This window comes from Cyprinus carpio, chromosome B24 (genome assembly GCF_018340385.1).
Source record: "Cyprinus carpio isolate SPL01 chromosome B24, ASM1834038v1, whole genome shotgun sequence".
NCBI lineage: Eukaryota > Metazoa > Chordata > Actinopteri > Cypriniformes > Cyprinidae > Cyprinus > Cyprinus carpio.
In genome coordinates, this window is record NC_056620.1 from 1,217,751 (window position 1) to 1,243,943 (window position 26,193).

General features: G+C 37.5%; 1 pseudogene; it reads left to right on the forward strand.

Moving 5' to 3' along the window:
* Nucleotides 1-26,193, forward strand: part of LOC109070651 — a 72,311-nt pseudogene that overhangs the window by 22,191 nt on the left and 23,927 nt on the right.

Below are 26,193 nucleotides of genomic sequence, written 5' to 3' on the forward strand. Positions count from 1 at the left end.
CACACACACACACGCACATGCACACACACATTCTCTCACACACACACACACACACACACACATTCTCACACGCACACACCAACACATACACACACATGCACACACACTTAACACTCTCTCACACACATACACACACACACAAACAAACAAACACATACACACACACTACCACACGCACACACACACGCACGCACACACGCACGCACACACACACACACACACACACACACACGCGCACACACGCACTCTCGGTGTTTTTCAAAAACACACGCACACACACGCACACACACACACACACAAAAAAAAACAAACACACACACACAAACACACACACACACACACACACACACACACACACACACACACACACAGTAATCAGTCTCCTGTCAGTGTTTTCATGTGTTTTCTAACAACTCCGCAGCATCACGGATGCAGTTCACTCCTCTAAAAATAACATCCAAAAACATTGGAACATGTGAAACATAGTTTTGAATTTGTATTAACTTAATTTCCATTTCCATTTTTATTTTTTTATTTTTTTTTTTTTTTTACTTATATTTGCATCATTTGGCTGTATGTCTTGTGAAATTTATTCTATACCATGTGGGCTATTTTTTTTTTTTTTTTTTTTTTTTTTTTTTTTTTTTTGTTCTTGAATATGGCGAATGTGGTATGTTTTTTTTTTTTTTTTTAATGGAAAAAGTGTGCATAGTGATGATAAAGTCAATTTTACTAATTTGTATCTCCTGGAGATTAAACAGAGATTTATTCAGCTGTATCTAGAGACTCTATTGTCTTAGCAACCACCCAGAAGCCCCTAGCAACACATTCAAAATAACTCAGATTACCTTAGCAACTACAAAGATATCCTGGCAACACCTTGAACATTTTCTTCAGAAAATAAAAATCTAATAATTACTAAAAGCAAACAGCATCACCACAAAACTGCAACAAACAGACTGATCCGTTTAATGGGAGTAATCTGTCTGAAGCAGCGGCGCTCAGGAGGACAGGATTTGCATCTCATTTGTGTGCGAAGCGTCCAAACACCTGCTCAAACACTCTGAAGGATGCATGGACTCATTTACAGGCAGGTTTCTGGAAGGTCTGCATGTGTACGTACATTACAAAGATCAGAAAGTAGGAGTTTATAGTAGACTGACTGAAATGAAGTGTTGAGAAATGTCTTTGTTTTGTGCACCGTACTGTAAATCTCTTTGACTGATATTCTGTGCACGTCTTCCTGTTGAAAGAGGTGAAAGTCTTTGGCATAAAAACAATCGTCCTCGTCTCATTAATGAATGGACTGTTGAATTTCTAAAGAGGCTAACAGACTAGACACAAAATCATGAAGACTGAGGACGTCTGGTGCAGTTAGTGCCAGTACGGGTTATTATTAGTTTGCGTTGGGTAATTTATTTTATTTAAATAATATTTTCTGTTTTCTGTTCTGTTTAGACACAGTGTCAGTGTTGTTTTGAAAGTCACTTTATTTATTTGATAGTCATTTTATTTCATTAGTTTATTTTTTTTCAACAAGTTTTAGTCATGTGTTAGTATTTCTAATTTATTTTATTTTTATTGATATTATTGTTTAACCTGCATCGTCACACGTGTATTGCCATCTGCAGGCGGGATTTCTTACTGCACACAGTATCAGATAATCCCCCTGTCATCTGAAGATAGATGATTATACTTTTTTCAGTCTTTTTTTAATTGGTACTATATGTTTTGTTTCACTTGTATGATGCAGTATTTATTATTTTTTTTCTTCGGTTTACAAGTGTTTTTACATCACTTATTTGAGTCTTAGCTCTAGTTTACAGTAATAACTCTGGAGCCAGTGTTCCCCATCAGCTTGAGTTTTTCCTCTTCTGAGAAGCGCCGTCCCATGAGCCTCTCCTTCCTCTTCCTGGCTGCTGCATCAGTGCAGTCCTAATGAATGTGTGCTATTGATTGGTGCCATGAGTCGGCGTCTGTAATGGGCTTTAAGCACAGTATATCAGGCCATATGTGCTGAAAGAACAGAAGAGAACAGAATGAAGGGGGCGTTACTTCCTGTCGTCAGCAGCTCTTCCTGTCCTTCAGTCACGTGATCAGCTGATCGCTGTGGTTCTCTCTTCTCAGGCGCTGAAGCCTGTCATCAGTGAGGAGCATCCTCAGAGCACAATATTCTACATTGTTTCTACATTGATAATAATCAGAAATGCATTCATTCATTCATCTGAAAGCTGTTAGAAACCATTGTTAGTAAAGTTCAAACAGTTACGAATAAATGCTCACAACTTTTTCTATATAGTAAACATCTTGAATGAATATTGTGCTAAATAAATAAAGAATGTAATGAGATAATGCAAAGAAAACTGGTATGTAATTTTAGTGAGTATAGGGATATCTAGAAGTTTGCCAGCTGTTGAAAATATTCTCCAGTTTTATTTTTAATGTTCACAGGAATTGATTTACTATTGCTTTTTAAGCATTTTATATATTAATTACCATTTACGTGCAAATTAAAAAAATTAAATTAATAAGAAAGGCTTTAAAAAACAGAAATTGCTACTTTTATTCAGCAAGAGCACATTAAATTGATCAAAAGTGACAGTTTATACACTTATAATGTTGTAAATATATATATAGATATATATATATATATATATATAGATATATATATATATATATATATTTCAGATAAATGCTGTTATTAATAATAATAAAATCTGTTTCATATTATTCAAAACAAAAATAATAATAAAAACATTAACAAAATATTGTGCAGCACAACTGTGTTCAATATTGATAATAATCAGAAATGTTTCTTGAGCAGCAAATCATCATATTAGAATGATTTCTGAAGATCACGTGACACTGAAGACTGGAGTAATGATGCTGAAAATACAGCTGCACATCACAGAAATAAATTACAGTTCAACAGAGATTCATATAGAAAACAGCTGATTTTAATTGTAATAATATTTCACAATTTTTACAGTAGTGCTGTCAAACAGTCACATTCAAAATAAAATGTGTGTTTATATAATTTATGTGAGTGTACTGTGCACATTTTATTTAATATATAAATATATATTTTTAAAATAATTGCATGTGTGTGTATATATATATAATTACATTAAATAAAACAAATATTTTATATATAAATGTAACATTTTTCTTAAATATATGCATAAACATGCGTGCATTAATATATACATAATAAATGTACACAGTATACACACTTATATTATGTAAACAAACATTTATTTTTGTTTGATAACACGAATGATCAGTATTTTAGATCAAATAAATACACCTCTGATGAGCAGAAGAGACTTCTTTCAAAAACATTTAAAAAAATGTTGACAAACTTTTAAACAGTAGTGTAAATTAAGAAGTTTAATCAGCCAAAGTTCATTTTCATTACTTTTTATTATTATTTATTATTATTATTATTATTATTATTTTGCAAGACAATATTTTGGATCCTCAACAGAAATTATTATTATTATTTTTTTTTTTTTTTTTTGAGAGAAGCATCTCAACACGTTTTCATCTTCATATCCTCAGAAACGTCTCTTCCTCACTAAAGTGTCTGGGCTTCATAAAACCTTTATAACCTTTCTCCATTGTGTTGCACTGAGTAACAATTTCCCATGAATCCTCTCGTCTCAGTTCAGCCGTTTCAGTGAAACCTGCAGAAATAACAAGCTTTTTGGTTCTTTTTCCAGCTGTCCTTTGAAATATTCAGCAAGGCTTCTGTATTAACTTCTGAATCTGAAAAAAACCACAAAAAAAATGTCACAACAAAAAAAACAATAAAAAATAATAAAAAAATTAATAATATCTCCCCTCTTTCTTCACCCTGTTCTCTCTCTTTTCAATTGTATCTGAAGTTGCGATGGCCAAACTATGGTCTGTACTCTTAAGGACTCCCTCAGCACTGTATATTTTATTCATAACACACCTCAACTGCCGTCTGTCTGAACATGATGCTGCAAACAGATGCACATTAACACTTTGTGGAAGCTCCAGCTGGCAGCGAATCTCCTCTGTAAGCAGAAAAACCCTTCGGTAGTCAGAAAACATGATTGCCTTTTAGCTGTAAGTGATGGCTTGTGGACAGATGATCTGCAAAAACCTGAAACCAAGCTAAACACCCATTTGCTGCATTAGCTTGGCAGGATTGTTTGAGAAGAAACATGTTAGAAATCCATTGGGTAATACCAGTGAAAGAAGTAGGGCCTAAAATTACTGTAAAGCGCAATAATTTCACATCGTTTCAAGTAAAGTCAAGTCAAGTCTGCTTTATTGTCAATTCTTCCACATGTACAAAACATACATACAGAGAATCAAAATTGCGTTACTCTCAGACCCACGGTCCATACAGATAACACTGACAGTAGAGCCTAAACATCTAGATCAAATATAAAAGATAAGATACAACTATACAATAAGGAAATGTAAAAAAGACATATAATAAAAAATAAAGTTAAATAAAGCAACGCAAGGCACATGGCAGATAGAGTGCAAACCAGAAAACAAAAAAAACAGAAAAAAAACAAATGAGGTGGTAAAAAAAAAAGTGCAAAAAAAACCCTTATTCAGTCTGATTAAAGTGACAAAAGGGCTCAAGAGCAGTTATTTTAATTTAAACTGACTGATGAGGTGGTAGAATGACGTCAGTTCCATGGTGAATGAAGTAGTGAGCAGACCAATGCTGCACAAAGTGACTGGTGCATGTCATCGTATGTTAGTGGGGGGGGGAGGGGGACCTGGAGATGTGGGATCTGGGGTGGGGGTATGGGGGTTCATAGTTCAGTGGTGCCTGGGGCTGAAGAGGGACGGGGGGGGGGCAAGTTCTGGAGCGAGTTCAGCTTCCTGACAGCCTGATGGATGAAGCTGTCCTTCAGTCTGCTGGTCCTGGCCGGGAGACTCCGCAGTCTTCTCCCTGATGGCAGCAGACTGAAGAAGCTATGTGACGGGTGGGATCACCTGCGATGCAGAGGGCTTTGCAAGTGAGACGGATTCCGTAAATGTCCTGGAGGGAGGGGAGAGAGACACCAGTGATCTTCTAATTCTCTCACTATGCGTTGCAGAGTCTTCCGACAGGACGCGTTGCAGGCGCCATACCACACAGTGATGCAGCTTGTCAGAATGCTCTCGATGGTGCCTCTGTAGAAGGTGTACATGATGGGAGCCGGGCTCTGGCTCTCCTCAGTTTGCGGAGGAAAGTAAAGACGCTGCTGTGCTTTCCTGGCCAGTGCTGCAGTGTTGTCGGTCCAGGAGAGGTCCTCTATGATGTGCACACCCAGGAACTTGGTGCTGCTCACTCTCTCCACAGTCGCACCGTTGATGGTCAGAGGAACATGCTGAGTGTGCGCTCTCCTGAAGTCAACAACAATCTCCTTCGTCTTCTCCACGTTCAGAGAGAGATTGTTGTCACTGCACCACCCGGCCAGGCGGCTCACCTCGCCCCTGTAGTTTGTCTCATCCTTGTTGCTAATGAGACCCACCACAGTCGTGTCATCCGCAAACTTAATAAAGAGGTTGGAGTTGTGTGACAGTGTGCAGTTGTGCGTCAGCAGAGTGAAGAGGAGGGGGCTCAGCACACATCCTTGGGGGACCCAGTGTTCAGTGTGATGGTGCTGGATGTGTTTGCTGCCCAACAGCAATTCCCAAGGTCTTCCAGTCAGAAAGTCCAACATCCAGTTGCACAGCAAAGTGTAGACTTGATGTGGTGCATGACTAGCCGTTCAAAGCACTTCATGAGGATGGAAGTAAGTGCAACAGGATGGTAGTCATTGAAGCAGGATGGAGATGACTTCTTCGGGACTGGAATGATGGTGGTAGTTTTGAAGCATGTGGGAACAACAGCCTGACTAAGTGAGATGTTGAAAATGTCTGTGAAGACATCAGTGAGTTCTGCTGCACAGTCTCTCAGTACACACCCAGGAATGTTGTCAGGACCCGGAGCTTTGCGTGCATTGATCCTGCTGAAGGATCTCCTCACGCTGTCCGGGGTCAGCTTCATCACCTGGTCACCGGGAGGAGGTGGAGTCTTCTGTGCAGTGGAGCTGTTTTGTTTTCTCAAAGCGAGCGAAGAAGGTGTTCAGCTCGTTCAGCAGAGAGATGTTGGCTGTCACAGGTCCGCGGTGGGGGCTTGTAGTCCGTAATGGTCTGTATCCCCTGCCACAGCCTCCGAGTGTCTCTGCTGTCGCTGAATTGATGGGCTATCCTCCTGGAGTACTGTCTCTTAGCCTCTCTGATGCCGCGGGATAGGTTGGCCCCTGGCTGTCCTCAGGCCCACCTCATCTCCAGCTCTGAATGTAGCGTTCCGTGTCTCCAGGAGTCTGTAGACCTCCCCTGTCATCTACGGCTTCTGGTTAGCCCGGACAGTGATGGTTTTTGTGACTGTTACATCCTCAATACACTTGTTGATGTAGGAGTTGACAGTCTATGAGTACTCCTGGAGGTCAGTGGAGTTATTGTAAGTGGCAGCCTGCTTAAACATATTCCATTCAGTGAAGAGCCATCCTTCCGTATGCAGGCATTAGCATGACAGTGATGTGGTCTGAGGCACCGAGGTGGGGGAGGGGAGGGCTTTGTAAGCTCCTCTCTGTGTGGTGTAAAACAAAGTCTAAAATGTTTTTTTACCTCTTGTTGGAAAGTAAATGTGTTGGTGTATTTTTGGAAACACACCATTTTAAGTCAGCATGGTTGAAATCCCCAGCTATGATGAGAAAATCATCAGAGTGTGCTGTCTGCTGCTCACTTAGTGAGCTGGTGCAGTTCATTTAGTGAATCGTTCCTGTTGCAGTTGTTGTTGTTCGGGGGAATGTAAACCGAGACGAGCAGTATGGCAGTATATTCCCTCGGCAGATAGAATGGCCGGCACTTAATAATCATAAACTCCACCAGGGGTGAGCAGTGTTTCGTCTTCTGATGATCTAAACGAGTTCACGCGTCATTGATGTAAACACAAAGCCCGCCGCCGCAGGTTTTTCCTCCCGCAACGAGAGCTCTGTCCGCTCGATAGCATGTCAGCAGAGATTGAGCTGTAACGCCGCCTGGAACGCTGTTGCTAAGCCATGTTTCCGTAAACACAAAAACACAACAATCTCTTACAGTCCTCTGAGTTGAACGTAGTAATCGGATGTAGTCCAGTTTATTGTCCAAAGAGCGTACGTTAGCCAGTACGATGGTGGGGATAGATGTCTTGTGTTTGTTAGCCGTTAGCCTAGCCCGGATACCTCCGTGCTTACCCCTCTTCTGCTTCCTCTCACGCCGCTTGTGGTGCCTCCAATGCCTCCGAAACACAACAGTGGGGGTTGGTCATGATGTAGGCCTCCGGAGCAGACCGAGGGCCCGCAGCTGTTCTGCGTGCGCGGAGTTTAACTCTAAAAATGTGGTTCTGCCGACATCCAGCTGAAACTCACGACTTTATGCACGCTTAAAGACAGGTAGACACAATGAAGACGTACAAAAACACTGCGACTCACAAGACAAAGAACACGAAAACACCGTTCTGATGGGACAGAGAGAAGCCACTGCGTGTGGACGCGCCGCCATCTTGCTTTTAAAGTTTGAGTGAATCCGAGTGAATACGGGAGGTCCTGTGGCTCTAAATGGCATCTCACACTCAGACGCTCCATCTGTAGTGTTAAAAAGGCATTAAGCTGATAGTCAGTAGATTATGGCAGTGCAATAATACGTCTCAGCCGAGCTGGTCTGGATACTGGAGCATATAACGAGCTCCTGTGGGATTCTGAGGCTTCCTGCTTTTCTCCTCATATTCCCAGACGCAGACTTTACGGCTTTAGCCTGTAAGCCTCTGGCTTCCGCTGTTTCTCTATGAAGTATGTTTTAATATTGCAAGGACACTAGGAAACACAAAAATGAGAGAATATGCAGTTGAATATTAACAGAGAGTAAAGAGGTACTTTCTTTTATTATTACATAAATATTATTATTATCAGTAATAGGATTAATAAATGTTTAATTAAATTAATTATTATTAAAATTCAAATTACACACACACACTCACAACACATATATTTAATTTATTTATATATGTGTATTATCATTATTATCAATATTAAACAGCATATATATTTAGTTTAGTTATTTTACAGTTTACTTTAGTTCAGCAGCTATTTTAATATAGCGTATATATTTAATATATATTTAAAAAAACAAGTAAAATTATTACATTTAATATAATACATTTAATATAACTGCATATAATGTAATATAATAGTTTTGAAAATTTTAATAATTATTTTAATGTTTTAATTTGTATTAATAATTATTAATTTATTAATTTATTTTTTTATTAATAGTAGTAAACATAACATGTTTAATAAATTTGTAATTTATATTCATAATGTAATAGATAGATAGATAGAGCTATTAAGCTAAACTATCTATCTACAACATATAACATCTATATACAGTACATATTAAAGTACATACATACATACATACTGTTTTGACCCTGATGTTGCTTTTTGTGTTATTGTTATTGTTGCTTTTTAAGTTATTATATAACATATATACAAATTAATATATATATATATATTAGATATTACATTATAATTTAGAAATTAATAATAATATAATAATTTGATTGTTTTAATAATATTATTATGTTAATAATTATACTACATATTTTAGTTGTGGTTTCACCATAAACTCTTCCTTTGCTCTGCTTTCTTTCAGACTTTCAGGCAGTGGGTCTGAAGAAGGGAATGTTCTTCAATCCCGACCCGTATCTGAAAATCTCCATCCAGCCTGGAAAGCACAGCATCTTCCCTGCGCTGCCTCACCACGGTCAGGAGAAACGCTCAGGGATCATCTGCAGCACGGTCAGCCCCGTCTGGAAGAGAGAGGTACGCTGCTCTTCACTCGTCTTTGACATGAGCGATGATTTAAAGGCATTCTGACCTTCAAAAACCACCTTTGAGTTGGAGTCTGCAGCTGTCTTTGTGACATTTCACATCACGGCGAGTCTGTGTTTGATTGTGCTCAAGGCAGCTTTGAGCTGAATATGAAAGCAGAGTCCCTCAGGAGCCGGAGCTTTGACTCGCTGATGCTGCTTCTGCCAGCGGCCCTGAAAACAAAAGCATATGGAAATGAAGCCTTCTGATAACTTTAAGACTTGAAGTTCTGATTCAGATTCATACTGTGAGGTATTTTATCCCAGCTTCTGTCTACAGCACATTTGGGAGAAACATAACCACACACACAGAGCATGCATCACCTCTGCGATCGATGCAGTGAAGCCTTTGATATCTGATATTATGGCAAATATTTACAAGACTCATGGATATCAAAGAGTTTTCAAGTATTTAATCAAGACACTCAGACAAGCGTTTTGAGATTTTTGAACTTTTCTATTAATAATGCTTCACACTCACTCACAGTGTGTTGTATTGTAACCATTATAACTAAAAATATAACCATAATCATCCATTTCAATGTGCAATGGAATCAGCTATGCAATCAGAAAAAAATACTGTCTACATTTAGTCATTTAGCAGATGCTTTTATCCAAAGCAACTTAAAAAAAAAAAGAGGACAATAGAAGCAATCAAAATCAACAAAAGAGCAATGATATGAAAATGCTGTGACAAGTCTTTTATATAATAAATAAAAAGAAAACAAGTAGATAGAATAGAAAACAAGAATAGGGAACTCTAGTGTTAGAGGGTCTTAACTAAAAATAAAACAAGTCAAAGGAATAGAAAAAGAATAGAGACTGCTAGTTTTAGAGGATCATTTTTTATAATAAATAAAAAGAAAAAAAGTAGTTAGGATTGAAATAGAATAGAGAGTGCTAGAGGGTCAAGTGTCGTTGTTTTTATAAATTAAAGAGGGTCAACTGAAGATGGAAGAGATGTGCTTTTAGCCGTTTCTAAAATATAAATCTAAAAATTAAAAAAATAAACCAAAAAATGGAAATTCCGTTACTGTTTATTTGCTCTCATGTCATTTCAAACCCGTATGAGTTCTTTTGTTCTGTTGATCATAAAATAAGATATTTTGAAGAATGTTAGGAAACAAACAGCTGACGGTACCCATTGACTTCCATAGTAGGGAAAAAATTCCTATGCAAGGCAAAGGGTACCATCAATGGGTACCAATCTTTTTTTTTTATTCTTTTCAATAAAAGAAAGAAACTTTGTATGTTTGAAATGACATGAAGGCTTGTAAACGATGACAGAATTTCCATTTTTGGTTGAAGTGTACCTTTAACAGACTGAAGCTGTGGTGAGTGGCACTGTTCTCTCAGTGAGAAAGCCACTAATAATCATTGAGTCTGTTTGTGCAGTGTCTCACACACACACACACACACACACACACACACACGTGTAGGCTGTTAATCCATACAGCTCGGTCTCATTCAGCTCCTAATAAACCTGAACACAAGCCTCAGCTTCACCCAACAACAGTCGAACAACCGCTACTCATCTCTCTTTAACTCTAGGCAGTAATATTCAGTAATATTCAGACTAAAAAGGAACTGCCAAATGAATAATGAAACCTTAGAATAAAAATAGATATAAAAAGTACACAAACGACTCAAACACTTACAAGTGTGCATTGCACTTACACGTTTCTGAAAGCATTACCAATCTAATGATCACTTGTCTTTGTATGCATCTGTTTGTTTCTTAGTTTTGAGTTGGTTCTCTGAGAAAGCAAAACCAGCAAAATAAAAAACGTAAAAAAATCAATCATTAAATTAAAACATTAAAAAAAACTATTTAAATTCTTTATTTTTTTTGCATTTGCATTTGCGTTTGCATTCTTTAAACAATTATTTTGCTTTATTTTTTTTTATTTTTTATTTATTTATTTTTTTGCTCACATATATCACTATTAACTAGTTGCTTATTAGCATGCCTATTCTACATCCCTACTCCTACCCAATAACTAAACGTAACAACTACCTTACTAACTATTAATAAGCCGCAGATTAGGAGTTTATTTAGGGAAAAGTCATAGATAATGGTTTGATAATAGTGAGAATTTGACCTTTAAAATAAAGTGTGACTGGAATTACATTAAAACATACAATTAAAAAAATAAGCAGTAAAAAAAAATAAGCAGTACTTAGTATGCACTATGCAGTGTGCTAATATTCTGAACATATTTGTAGCCTGACTCAGACGACTGTATTGTGAGTGAATGAACAGGCTTGTGCTGATTTCTGTTGTACTGGGTTTCTTCTGCTGCTGGTTTCAGAGAGTCTGTAGCGCGTGTGAAATACTCCGCCGGTGTATGTCAGCGGGTCAGATATGGGCTTGTTCCTCTTTACATGCTCGGCTGAGCTGGCAGAAATCCAGTAGAGAGCAAACGTAAGCCACAGAAGGGTTTCACCAGCGGCCCTCCGGAGGTTAATGGCACCATTTAGTGTCTGCTAGATGAAGCGTGACCTGCTGAGTTTCCCATAGTGCTTTGCTGCCTGTTTACTGCCAGAGGTTCAGAATGTCCATAGAATATCCCATTAATGTTTCATTGCTTTGAACTGAATGTATAACAGCGAAAACACGTAAAGCCACAAAATTATGTCAATGGCAGGGAAAGAGTTAACCGTGTGGTTAAAGAAAGTTTAATTCCGAGTGCAGCACACTTGAAGTGCTCAACACAGTGTAAACATAAAACTAATGACTTGTTAAATATATTCAAAAATATTTAAAAATACATACTATATTAATAAAAATACACACTTAAAGATATTGTATATTAGACATCATGATGGAAAAACTGTGGTATTTTGATATATATGTACACTGAATGATTACAATATGATTGTCCTGGTTTTTACATGACAATAGTTGAAGTTCCACTATGGTAAATGTCTCAAAATACCTTATTACTATAGAGTGATTAAATATAATGTGCTACTGTATGCACATAAAAAAAAAATAGAGCAAAAATACAGTAAAAACAGTATTATTTTGAAATATTATTAGAATTTAAAACAGCTGTTTTCTACGTGAATATCTGTTAAACTGTAATATATTCCAGTGATCAAAGCTGTATTTTCAGCATCATTACTCCAGTCTTCAGTGTCACATGATCTTCAGAAATCATTCTAATATGATGATTTGCTGCTAAAGAAACATTTCTGATTATTATCGATGTTCAGAAAGAACAGTAGTGCTGCACAATATTTTTGTGAAAACCATGATACAGTTTATTTTTTAGGATTCACAGATGAACAGAAAGTTCAAAAGAACAGCATTTATTTAAAATAGAAATCTTTTGCAACATTATAAATGTCTCTTTCGATTGATTTAATGAAAAAAATTAAATAAAATACTGACAAAAAAAAAAAAAAAAACTGTGTGTAAACTTGTTTTGTTATTTGCATTTGATGCTATTTAAGTTTGATTCTGCATGTTCCAGTTTGAGTGTTTAAAGTGTCTTGTCACCGTAAATAACTATAGTACTATGGCCAAAAAACATAGTAACGTCATGCTATTTTTGGTACTTTTTGTTAATGCTATAAGCAGCTGTAAATCTGTACCTTTACACCATTAAAATACTAACTATCAACCATCCAAATCATTCAAACTATTTCAACCTAATTTCACCAAATATAACTAATAAAATAATCCACATAAAAGCCGCAGCAGCCTTTGGCACCTAAACATGCAACCTCTGAACATCTAAATGAAATGCATTAGGACAGCAGTTCTCCTCTGCTTGTGTTTGTTATCTTCTGCTCAGTTGTGGTCTGTCTGTAACTAACGTAATGTGTTTCAGACCCTGTTTGTGGACACGCTGGATTTGGTTATGGGAACAGGGAGGGGGTTTGGCTTAATGTCATTGTGATGGCAGAAGCTGTTGAGTTTGGGCTTGTGGGCCGCTGATTGAAAAGCCGTCCTAAAAAGTCCTAGGTGCCTCATTGATAAAGAATCGTGATACTATGGTTAACTGCCACAGGGAACAAAACAAGCCAGTCTTGTGTTTTCATAGACTCTGTCACCGCTGCAGTTTTCTGATGGACTGCAGCATCCCAGAACACAAAGAACATTCTTTATCATTTGATCAGAATAAATTATTTTATTTATATTCTGATATGCCATGTGGTACAATAAAGCCAATAACAATAGCTGAACATATTTTAATTGGATTTTTAATATTATTTTTTAAATTATGAATTTAATATATTTTTACAAGTATTTGGAAAAAAAAAAAATCATTTTTTTTTATTTCTGATACGTCCAAAGTCTAAGCAATTTAAATTTTTATTAAAAATGTAAATAAAAAATATTTTTGAATTATTTTAAATTATGAATTTAATTCACATTTTACAATTTAAAACTAATTCAAAAAAAAAAAAAAAAAAAAAAAGTAAAAAAAAAAAAGTTAAAAAAAAACATTTCCATCAAATAAATAATTTATATTCTGATAAGCCAATGAGTACAATAAAGCTAAAGACAATCTTCTATTTATTCATTTATTTATTCATTCATTTATTTTACTATGAATTAATTTTTTAACAGACTGAATTTAAAAAAGTGAATGAATTTCAACAAATAAATCATTTTTATAAATTTAATAAATGATAAGACATTTGGGAAGGTCTGGAATAATGCAAAATATTAGTAACATATTTCCAGTCCATGTGTTATGAACCTTGATGTAGCAAAAAAAAATAAATAAAAGAAACAAAAAAAAAAAAACCACTGAATACCAGCAGTTACACCAATCTGTTCAAGAACATAAAACACACCAAACCTTTTAATTAAAACATAGCTTTTTTTTTATTTATTTATTTTTTTTTTTTTTCACAGCGATTTAACTTTGTGTCCCTGCCGACTGACGTTTTGGAGATAGAGGTTAAAGATAAATTTGCCAAGAGCAGACCCATCATCAAACGCTTCCTGGGAAAGTTAGTTGTGCCTGTGCAGAGGCTGCTGGAGAAACATGCTATCGGGTAGGTCTCTGCTAATTCATTTCCTTTGACTGTGAGTCTGCCGAGGACTGTGATTGCACTCTAATTCTTGACTTGTTTCTCAAATTACTGGTCCATTTGTGCATCGTTTTTACTGACAGGGTTTTAGTTTTCATAGGCCTAAATATATCTATTATTTGTACTGTGTACAAGAAGGTACATTCATTTAAAAGACTGAAAATGCACAGGTAGATTCGTACAGTGAGGTTTTTGATGTGCCATTCAATTTATTTTATGGTTAATTGCCTGTGGGATTTAACATGTCAAGCATCCTTGTCTCTCATGTGTGTAAACAGGGACCGTGTGGTGAGTTACACTTTAGGCCGACGGCTTCCAACAGATCATGTCAGCGGCCAGCTGCAGTTTCGTTTTGAGATAACCTCGTCCATTCATCCAGGTCTGCAGCATGTTTGCTAATGCATCTGTTCTCACAAACAACATAAGCAAAACCCACCGTACAAATACTGAGATCATTTATGTCTTTGTTACTATATTTATCATGTTGAATATGTCATTTAAGAGAAAGTAGTATTTATTGTTATTCATTTTCTTTTGTTTGATATTTATTATCATAGTTTTTGCCTTTATGCATTTGTCAGACATTTTTCCCAAAGCTACATTTTATATAAATGTATACATATATTTATATAAAGGTATACATTTTATCGGTTCATGCATTCCCCAGGAACTGAGCCAATGACTTTGCCGTTGCTAGTACCATGATCATCTGTTGGAGCTGCACTGTCAGAACAAATGTGCAAAATTTTACCTTTAGGTGTACAACAGCTTGACACCTTTGTACCCCTAAAGGGTGCATATTAGTACCTTTCAGCAGTGATATTTATCCTTCTGGATGTACTCTTGTGGTATTATTATGAACCCTTTAGGGGTAAAGATGGTAGTTATTCTAGCAGTATTGCAGGAACCATCCCCAATGTTTAATATTTCCAAAATTATTATAGGAGTAACCTATAGGGTTAGTTCACTCAGCAATAAAAACTGTCATCATTTACTCACCATCATGTTGTTCCAAAGTATCATGAAAATTGCCCATATGACTTAAATACCCTGTTGGGATTTGAGAGCTGTGCTGGAAAGGAAGCATTCATTGCTTCAGATGACTTGTATGCAGTGCTTTAGTTTACTTTGTTGTCCTCTTTGGAGACTGACAGTCTCTGGTCACTCTGGTCACTCACTGACCAATCCCTGGTGCTTACGTATGGTAAAGAGTGGTGTGCATATTCTTTAGAAGAAATAAAGTATTTTGGGTTTGGAACGACATTAATAAATGATGACAAGTGACAGAGCAATTTCCTTAAAACAGGGAATTCCCAAAACAATCTTCTGGCCATTTAAGTATTTTGAATTTGGCTGAATTGGTTGCGAGTTCATATGAATTTTCAGTAACACTTTAGATTAGGGAACACATATTCATTAAGGGTTTTCCCTAAACAAACTCCTAATTTGCTGTTTATTGATAGTAAGGTAATTGTTAGCAGTAGTTATGTTTAGGTATGGGGTGGGGTAGAAAATGGTCATACAGTATAAGGCATTAATATGTGTTTGTAGGGGTGGACCTTCATGCTTACCATGTTTTCTAAATATTGTATGTTTTTGTACAAATTCATACACCTCTTAAGAAGTAGTTTCATTTTCCTGTGAGATTGGTTTGGAATTTCTAGACTAATTATTGCTAAAGGTATCTTGTGTTATTTCATAGCTGATCTGTTTAACCATATTGACAGATTTACTTATTCTCTCCGGTAGATGATGAGGAGTTGTCCCTCAATGCAATGCCAGTCTTTGATACGACACCTGAGCAGGAGCCCAATGAGGACCTACCACCAGCTTTTGATCTGCCTCTGGAGGATGCATTGAATTTGGGACCTGACATTCTGGAGCCGCCTAACGAAAGTCCTCCAGAGATAGAGACCCAAGATGCTGTGCTGCTCACCTCTCTAGATGAGCCCAGTAAGGATACCCAACCAGAAGCAGAAGGATCAGCTGATGAACTTGTAACAGCCCGAGCAGAGACACTATTACCCTATGCCACTCAAGGAGAAACTGCGGAGCAAGACCCTGGAAAAACAGAGTCCGAGGAGATGCAGGAAGAAACTGTGGCTGAGACTCTTTTGGAGGTTCTGGAGAACCATGAAGCTGAAGACACAGGTGGACCAACTGGAATGGGACCTACTGCAGAGCATGCAGAGGTTGAGGGAGGCACAAGCTCAGAGCAGCTGGAAGGAGATGGGAATGAGGAAGAACCCTGTTCGCCAAGGATGCATAGTACCTTGAAGCGCAAGAGCCGACCCTGTTCACTTCCAGTGTCCGAGTTAGAGACGGTCATCGCCTCGGCCTGTGAGGAACCAGAGACGCCACGTTCTCACTACATCCGCATTCATCATCTGCTGCACAGCTTGCCATCAGCTCAGTGCCACCATGACAGCCAAGATGAAGACGATGTACTTGACCCGGAATCTCCTGAGGAAGTCACTGTGAAACCCCAAGAGGACAAAGAGGAAGAAGATGAGGTGTCAGAAGCCCAGTCTCCCTCCATCGTGCCAGAGTGTCCTAGACCTTGTTGTAGGCGTACTCTACAATGTAGCCTCTCCATCGAGCACCTGTCCGAACTCAACCAACTTCTGGATGGTGAAAGACTCTCACCTTCCACCCTCCGACTAGAAAGTGAACTCATGGAAGTGGGTGGTGGAGTCGGAAGCAGAAGGGAACCTCGAGAGAGTGAGTGCGAACTGTGTGACAACTCCTGCTACAGCACTTCCTGTTACAGCACATCCTGTTACAGCACTTCCTGTTACAGTAACTCAGGTTACGAGGGGCGTAACCACCTTTGCAGCCATACACGCCTCTCTTCGGTTGACAGCACCCGCCTGTCGGAGAGCACCGTTTTCTCCTCGCAGGAGGAAGAGGAGGAGGAGAACAGTGCTTTTGAGTCTGTCTCGGACTCGATGCGGAGTCCAGATATAAGGGAGCCTGGAGATGGGTCGATTCATTGGAGGGAGCCGTCATCGGAAGAAAGTCCCCAGAGAGAAGGGGAGGTGGAAATGTCACCAGTACCTAGGCCTAGTGTAAGGTCAACAGGTGAGGAGTCTTGTCCAAATTACGCATTGCGGGAAGGTCTTGAATGTTTGCTAAAACATGTTGCTTGGAGCAGTTGCTCAAATGCAGAGGGATTGTTGATGTTTCATTGTCAAAGAAGATCAGTATTTGATTAATTTTATCTCATTTTAGCATCCCTCTAGTCAAGTGGTTCTCAAACTTTTTACAGTGGCGTACCCCCTGGGGCATTTAACATTTTTATGCGTACTCCCACATAGACCGCAGTCACATCTTTTTCATTAAGGGACAATATTTGCCCCCTTAAATTGATTTACAGGTGATTTTTTTTACCTTTAGGGAGGCAAAGTTTTTCTAGCCTGATTAATTGTATATCATGTTTTATGTCATATTCTTAACATGCTATTATTTGTATTATTATTAAAATAATAAAGCAATAAATTATGGCAAAATGAAGTGAAACTTGTAGGTGGCGGCAAGTCACTGTCTTAATGAGCGAAGCATCGCATCATTCATTCATTCATTCATTCAGTAACGAAGCATATAGCTGTAGTAATGAATGGGTTATTTATGACTCTTCAAATCGTTCAAAGCTGCAGATTCCTTCACTAATGAAACACCATTTTTGCTTGGAGACACATACCAGCTCTGTCGCGGATTTTTTTTGAACTATTATTATTTCATTATTGTAAAATATAACAAACAATAATTGTCAATATTGTATTTAAAATGTAGGCTACAATTAAATGTTAATATTACCATTTTTGTTGAACTGTCATATAAAATAAATGTCACAGTTGCAGTCGTTTATGTTCATTTATCGCTTATGTTCATATGGATGAACAAATTCCGAGTTTCCAAGTCGAAACTCCGACTTTAGTGGTTTTCCAGTTAAAAGTTTCTACTGGGAACTCGAAATTTCCAACTTTTGAGTACAAATGGAACGTACCAAAAACTTAGCAGGATAGTGGGTATACAGGAGCAGGGTTGAAGGCCTATGGCTTACTGCATAGTGCGTACTGCACAATATAATGTAGTATGCTAGATGGTTGTCACAATTCCTCATTACATGGCATGGTTAATTGAAGAAATAGCTTCCAACTATGTCTTGTTAGTATCCCACTAATCCCAATTGGAGCAATTGGTTTCGGAAGTTCCGTTTTATTATCATCATGTTAGCATCCAGCTTAATGAGCACTTAAGTTGTGTTTTGAATGGAATGCTGACATACTGCACAGTATACACTGTATACTGCCTACTATTTTTGTGAAACCATATACTTTATGAAAAGATAACACTAGCATCACTAGTATTCTAGAGTTTTGCCACATTACATGGCATGCTTAATTCACATATTATTCTTTATTAGGGGCCAAGCACCAAAGGTGCTTAGGCACCTATTGTATCCGTTAGCGTGATTTTTTTTTTCTTCCGACGCAAGTCTATGGCAGCCCATAGAACCGCTTGCGGTAAAGTTGTATAATTTGGCACACTGATAGAGGACAGTGAAAAAAATTACCATAGCAAATTTGGAGTCTCTTACTCAAACTCTCTAGCGCCACCACTTGTCTAAACTTTCAAAAATTTTAGGCTAATAACTTTTGAACTGTAAACAACAAAATTAAAATTCTTTTTTCCTCTGATTCCTTGGCTCATGCCGAGTCGAAAAAAAAAAAAATTAATAATTCTTATTTTCTCCACTATTTACAATTGTTCGTAAAAATTACTTATTTGAACTCGTCCTAGGCCGTTGAACCGATTGTCATGAAAATTGAACCAGATCATCTTTAGACCACGCTGGCAAAAAGTTATGGAATTCAAGTTGAATAGTCATACCGTTTCCGAATAGCACGTGAACGAATTCTACGAAAAGTATGCAAAAGTGGACTTGAGGCTATATCTCCACAATGGTTTGGCCTATTGAGACCAAACTTGGTGTATGTTATAACAAGCATGATCTGAGACTACCTGCAGTGTTTCCGTGCTGTGCCCCCTAGTGGTCAGGAGATATGAAAAGTGCATATTTTTGCTCATAACTTCTGAATGCTTTTGCCAAAAATCACAAAACTGGTCTCTTTAGATTCAGTGCATCATGCCCAGTTTTTCCATGTCAGCCATTTTGGGTGTCGGCCATTCTGAATTATGTTCTAAAATGTTGTATTTTATGAATGCATTAGCGTATCATTATGAAACTAATTACAAAAATCTTCAGCTCCATACCCTCATGGTACTCAAAAAGTTTGGGGGCAGCGCCACCTTGTGGTCAAAATTTATAATGAAATTTAGAAAAATGCTAATAACTTTTGCTTACATTAACTAATTGTAATCAGACTGATGTTGATAGATTCCTTGGATCATGACGAGAACATGAGAATTTACCATAATTGGCTGAACTTCCTGTCCACCATTTTGATTCATGTTGACAACCTACATTTTGAACTCCTCCAAGATTGTTGGTCCGATTTTCACCAAATTTGGCTCAGATCATCTTCAGACCAAGCTGGCAAAAACTTATGGATTTCGTGTCGATACACGAAACAGTTTTCGTTTAGCGTATGAACGAATTTGCTGAAAAGATGCCAAACTGCATCTGAGGGCTGTATCTCTGCAAAGGTTTGACATATTTACACTAAACTTTGTATGTACCATTGTCACCTCACACTGACCGCAGAACATCAATTTGGTAACAGCGCCACCTATTGGCCAATAGTAATAAACAATTAATTAACATTTAATTATGACATTTCCAAAAATGCTAATTACCATTAACCTAACTAGGCTATTGTATTGTATTTTGGTCTCAAAATATTCCTTGGGTCATGCCGACAACATACATATGTGAATTTTTACTTAGAAGAAAGCGATGTTGATCATTTGACCCTGTCATCTAGCCATTTTGATTTGTGTTAAAAAGAACCTACTTTTTTTCTAACTCCTTTTGCAACCTTTGGTCCCGTCGATTTTTACAAGGCTCACTCAAAAAGCGAGTCAGATGATCTTCCAGACTGTGCTGACAAAAAACGGAAAAAGTTACAGATGTTGCTTGTTGATAAACGAAGACGAGTTTTAATACAGTGCCGCTACAAACATTTTAGGCAAAAGTAGTGCAAAAAATGCAGTGCATCTCAGGTTGTATCTCTCCAAAATATTGTCGACATATTGACACCAAACTGTTGTATGTGCCATTGTCACCTCACACTGACCAAAATCACATTAAGTTGGTAACAGTGTCACCTATTGGTCAAAAGTGATAAGACCAATAAATCTAATAACTTTTGCTTACTAGCAATTGTATTTATGATTTGATTTCAGCCATTTTGAGAGCACTTAAATAATCTTACCAAATGGTGAACTTCCTGTTTACCATTTTCATTCCTACCATTGGTCTGAAGCTTGCTTCTGTAGTGCTTGGCCCTGTAATTGCTGATCTTGGCAAAAAGTATATTTTATATATTTTTGTAGCTAAAAAGAATTTGTATGTTTAATCAAATATTTTTTTATAAATGTAATAAAATAACATAAAAAAATTCATAAAAACACATAACTGATATACATTTGGTCATCTAGGTACATATTAAAGTGGTCATATGATGTTGCTAAAAAGAATTTATATGATGTGTTGCTAAAAAACTTGAACTTGGCCCCCCATAATTTGTGTATTTGGTAATTATAGTAGTGAAATGTTGCTTTATTGCGTTTTAATCCAATTAAGGTGTGAAAAAAAAAAAAATCATTTGACTTATTTTCCACATATGCTGTAAATTAACATACTGTTTTTGTTTCCCTCTATGCCCCGCCTTCTGGAACCCGTCGATTTTTACAAAGCTCATCGTTCTGAAAAGCGAGGTGTGCTGTGATTGGCCAGCTATCAAGCGTGTTGTGATTGGCCGAATCCCTCAAGCATGGGATGGAAATGCCACTCAACTTAATGCCATGCCCTGCCCGACCGAAGAGACAAAACAAAAAGACACAAAAACCCATTATAAACGTGATATAAACATGATTTCTAGTCGTGTCTTATTTTGGAAGGCAAAAACAAAGTAGTTTCGCTGTCTCAACAAACAGCGTCACACAACAGTGTGACGCCTAGAGTGACCCCGGGCTGGACTCCGCTTCATCCACGGTGAAAGCCGATTCGCCGATCCACAGTGCAAAGTTGATGTATTTCCTCAGTGACCAGCACGGATCAGCTCCAGGCATGACGAAGTGGATATCAACCTCTTTTTGAAGGCCAAACAAAGTAGTTTCGCTTTCACAGAGAAACACAGCGTCTATACGACATGGCGGCAACAACAATACTACAATTAGAATAAAAGATACGCCTTCTTTCTTTGTGTGAACATCTGGGGGGCGTTATGCAAATCTTCCCACATACTGATGTAGAGATGTGGGGGCGTGTTAGAACGAGCCATTTTTAGGGGGGCGTGGACGAGTGTTAACTTTTATAAAGAATATCTCTTTGGATTTGAGACTTTAGTTTTTGCAACTTCACAAATCTTTTTTATTCACCAAGAGCTTGTAACACTCCAAAGAGAAAGGAAAATTTGAAATCGCATCATATGACCCCTTTAACTGGTTTTATATGACACACAATATACACACTGCATTCTACAGAAATGTAGCTAGTAGTATGGTACTGGACATAGCAATTATTGAAACACTCTCATAACACTGAACACATTTTCAGCAAGCTTTCTATGGTTACGTTTTTGTAATGGGTTGTTTTTATACTTCATTAAAGCACAGGCAGAATTTGACACACAACATCGTCATTAAAAGAAAGCCACACCACTTATAATTGCTGCAGTGCTGCTTTCAAGTTTGCCCTGTGATGAGTTTGGCTGCCAATTACTGTTGTGCACTGTTGAACATGATCTCTACCTGTTGAGAACCGATAATGACTCTCTAATTAGTCTTTCACCTTTACTGCACACGTTTAATAGACAGTCACCAGAAAGGCTACCTGGTCCATGATATTTCGATGAATTTGTTTATGAGATATTACATATATAGTGCGAATTCAGGTAAATTGTGACAATTTTGGTCCTGATTTCAGCCTATGTATTATTCATGCTGGTGGATCTCAACTTGTTTTGCTTCAGAACCTAGATTATAAACACAATAGACTCCCAAAACTGAATCCAGTTGAGAAACACTGATTTATGGCATATGTAGATTGTCGTAAGTCATGGGCCTGTATTTGATTTTGTTTGTAGGCAGTTGTCATATGCAATGCCGTCATCATGCAATCACTCATCTTCCTGCTTTGCGGCCTGATCCCCATCATTACCCAAGTGTTGATGAACCATTACCATCAAGTAAGCTTTCCTAAGTCACATCTTACCCTTGCTTATGCCATTAACCTGCTACCTTCATTTGCATGAGAATGTGTGTGTGTGTGTGTGTGTGTGTATATCTGGGTGTTCGAAGTGTGTGTGTGTGTGTGTGTGTGTGTGTGTGTGTGTGTGTGTGTGTGTGTGTGTGTGTGTGTGTGTGTGTGTGTGTGTGTTCATGGTTTGAACTGACAAGAGATTTGTGTGTGTGTTCATGGTTTGAACTGACAAGAGATTCACTTGATCCCTTGTTTATTAATGCTCACTCCCAGCATTGCATCTAATCTTCATCAAAGTCAATGCATTCATACCACTGTCCATCTCAGTGACATTCCTCACCCTCTCTTTACCCGAAGTGTTGGCTATACAATAAAATGCAAACTGATACTAATTACAAATCCTCAATTAAGCATCATTTATAGTTCATTAGTCAGAGGAAGCTGGTGTCAGGTCACTCTCAATAGAAATGAAGTCAGAAATTACTGTTTGGGTCTTAAATCCTGCTTGAATATGTCTTGGTGTTTAGAACACAATATCATGAGCTTGTTTAGGCAATCAAGTTGGACAAGAGCTTTCAGAAATGGAAAGAACACAAGTTTTTTGGAGTCAGAATTGATCTGTACACTTCTCCTTCCGGGGAACTCAAAGCACAGTTGACATAAATGAGCTTGTCTCTCAAGAGATCCGTGATGGTCTGATCTGATCTCTCAAGGGTTTCTTCACAGTTGCCATAGTGATACAGACAAAGAGGCTGAGTATGCATACTGCGTTTTTATTTAAAGCTATCATTCAAAAGCAAGTCAGTTAATGTGTTTTAAATTACAGCTACACTATGAATGTTACTTTCAAAGCCAGTAATTTTCAAATCCTAAAAAGCTTAAAAGTGAAGGAAACCTAAGCCTTCAAGACATTTATAATAAAAAAAAAAATGTTCAGAATAATTAAATATAAAGTCATTTGTATGGCCATTTTTCAAACAAAGGTGGTCTGCAATGTGACCAATTGCAAAATAATATTGAGATTTATTAGAGTTTTTTATTATTATAATAAATATAAGATTTTTATATTATATATTGTCATTTAATTTATATTAATTTTAAAAATATTTTAATGAAACAAAATATTTTATTTAGTTAAACATTAAATTGTATTTATTGCCTTTTTAAAAATATTTTATTGCATTTTTTTATGTGACTGAAAGAACAATTCTCACCCCTCCTGTTAAGAACCACTGATCTATCGCACAGACTGTCATAAGATTGCCATAATCCTCCTATTTTGCAGGTGTGGGTACAGCTATGAGGTTTTGAGCTGTGTATTGAGACTCGCAATGCCACACACTAACTAAAAGAGAAACACATTCAAAATGTTAAGATGCACTCAAAAGCCTCCAACAGCATAAAATACTACAGAGAGCATAAATGATATTGACATACAGTATGCTGGTATATTCATAGAATGAATGAAAAACGTGTTTTTACCTGACACACACACACACACACACACACACACACACACACACACACACACACACACACACACACACACACACACACACACACACATCTCAATGCTGAAATATGCAACAAACCCGTCCAGTTTCTTCAGTGAAGATAAATGAATGGATCACAAGGGATTTGTAATGTAGATTGGCATCTGCTGATTGATTTCTGTGCAAATCTGCTATTTACAAGTGCAGTTATTAATGTGGTTTTAGCAAAAGTCTGTCTGTGTTCAGAAGGAGGCAGAGAAACAGGCACGTGTCGCTCTCGCTGCAGCACAGAGACTAATACATCAAACCCCATACCTCACAGAGAGATCTAGCTTGTGTGTGTGTGTGTGTGTGTGTGTGTGTGTGTGTGTGTGTGTGTGTGTGTGAGTGTGTGTGTGTGTTACTGTGTGTGCGTGCATCTGGTTGTGTGTGTGTGTGTGTGTGTGTGCGTATGCGTGTGTGTGTGTGTGTGTGTGTGTGCGTGTGTGTGTGTGTTACTGCATCTGGTCTGCTAACATCAATTCAAATTCTGTTCAAATTGTTAAAAGCTCTATGCATTTCTTCATAGATATGTATGATATATTCACAACCTTTGATTTAAATCGCATTGAATCGTCTCTACTCAGTCTGATCGTATGTGTTTATATGTTTTCTATATATAAGTTGATGTGCTTCTTTCTAACTGGCACAGACTGGGAGGCCCGGACAGACAGTCATGGCCGTGTTTTCTTCGTGGACCATGTGAACCACACCACCACGTGGCAGAGGCCCAGCCATGCAGCCAAATACAGCGGCATCCGGAGATCCGGCTCCTCTCACCAGATGGAGCAGCTCAACAGGAGGTACATGATCACTCCCCACACGCTCCCTCATAAACTCTATGGTGACTTTATGTGTTTATTTTTAGCCCTGTAGAATATTACCCGCTCTTTTCTATAAAGCTGCTCTTTTAAATGTGTTGTTGTCGTGCTAGTGATTTGACCAGATTGGACTGAAAGGAGCAAAACAGCTTCAGGTATATTTGAGCTGATGCTGCCACCTACAGGACACACACACACACACACACACACACACACACACACACACACACACACACACACACACACACACACACACACACACACACACACACACACAGAATCTGCCCGTGTAACTACAGCTAACAGAAGCATATGAGGTTTTATGTTAAATTGATTAAATGTGACAGTAAAGACATTTATGATGTTACAAAAGATGTGAATGCTGTCCTTTTAAACTTTCTATTCATCTGTGAATGCTGAAAAATAAAATGTATCACAGTTTCCACAAAAATATTGTGCCGCACAACTGTGTTCAACATTGATAATAATCAGAAATGTTTCTTGAGCAGCAAATCATCATATTAGAATGATTTCTGAAGATCATGTGACACTGAAGACTGGAGTAATGATGCTGAAAATACAGCTGCACATCACAGAAATACATTACACTTTAACAGAGATTCACACAGAAAACAGTTATTTTAAATTGTAATAATATTTCACAATATGTCTGTTTTTACTGTAATAATAGTCTAGATTAGAACAGTGATTACAGATTTTTTTTCTGTATTTCTGATCAAATAAATGCAGTCTTGGTGAGCAGAAGAGTATAGTTCTTTAAAAAAAAAAAAAATAGATGTTTCTGACATCTTCGATGTAAATTATTTTTTAATTTTATCTGCAATACCAGCTTTGATATTCATAAAAAAAGAGAAGCTTTAAGATTCCTATAAAAATAAGCTAAATTTGTTGTTATTATCATTAAATAATATGTAAAAATAAAATGCACATTTTTTCGCCTTCCATTAAGATTTTGATTGATGTATCGTTGAGATATTAAATAATATCTTAAATAATATTAAACAGATAAATTCACATTATCAAGCCTCTCATAAAATGCAGAGTATGTGAATAATACTTGAGGACTCCTCACTGTTCTGACCTTATTGTCACAATGAAAAAAGCAACATGATGCTTTTCATAAGGTTTCTTCATATAAAGAACCACGTAACAAAAAACACATAGTACTACATCAAGAAAATACAAACCTTGAGCATGATGACCTTATAATCACCAGGTATCAGAACATCCAGAGGACGATGGCCAGCGAGGACGAACCGGGCGGCCGCGGACCTGAGAGAAACCACGCAGGAGACACAGATAGTGAAGCCACAACACAAGCTCCATGTGAGCCTTTCTTTAGATGCTTTAGTAATTCTGTACTGTTCCAAGCTTAAAGGAAAAATGCTGAAATTTGCTGAAAATGTGCTCACCCTCAGATCATCGCGCTCACCAGACTCAGAAACATCC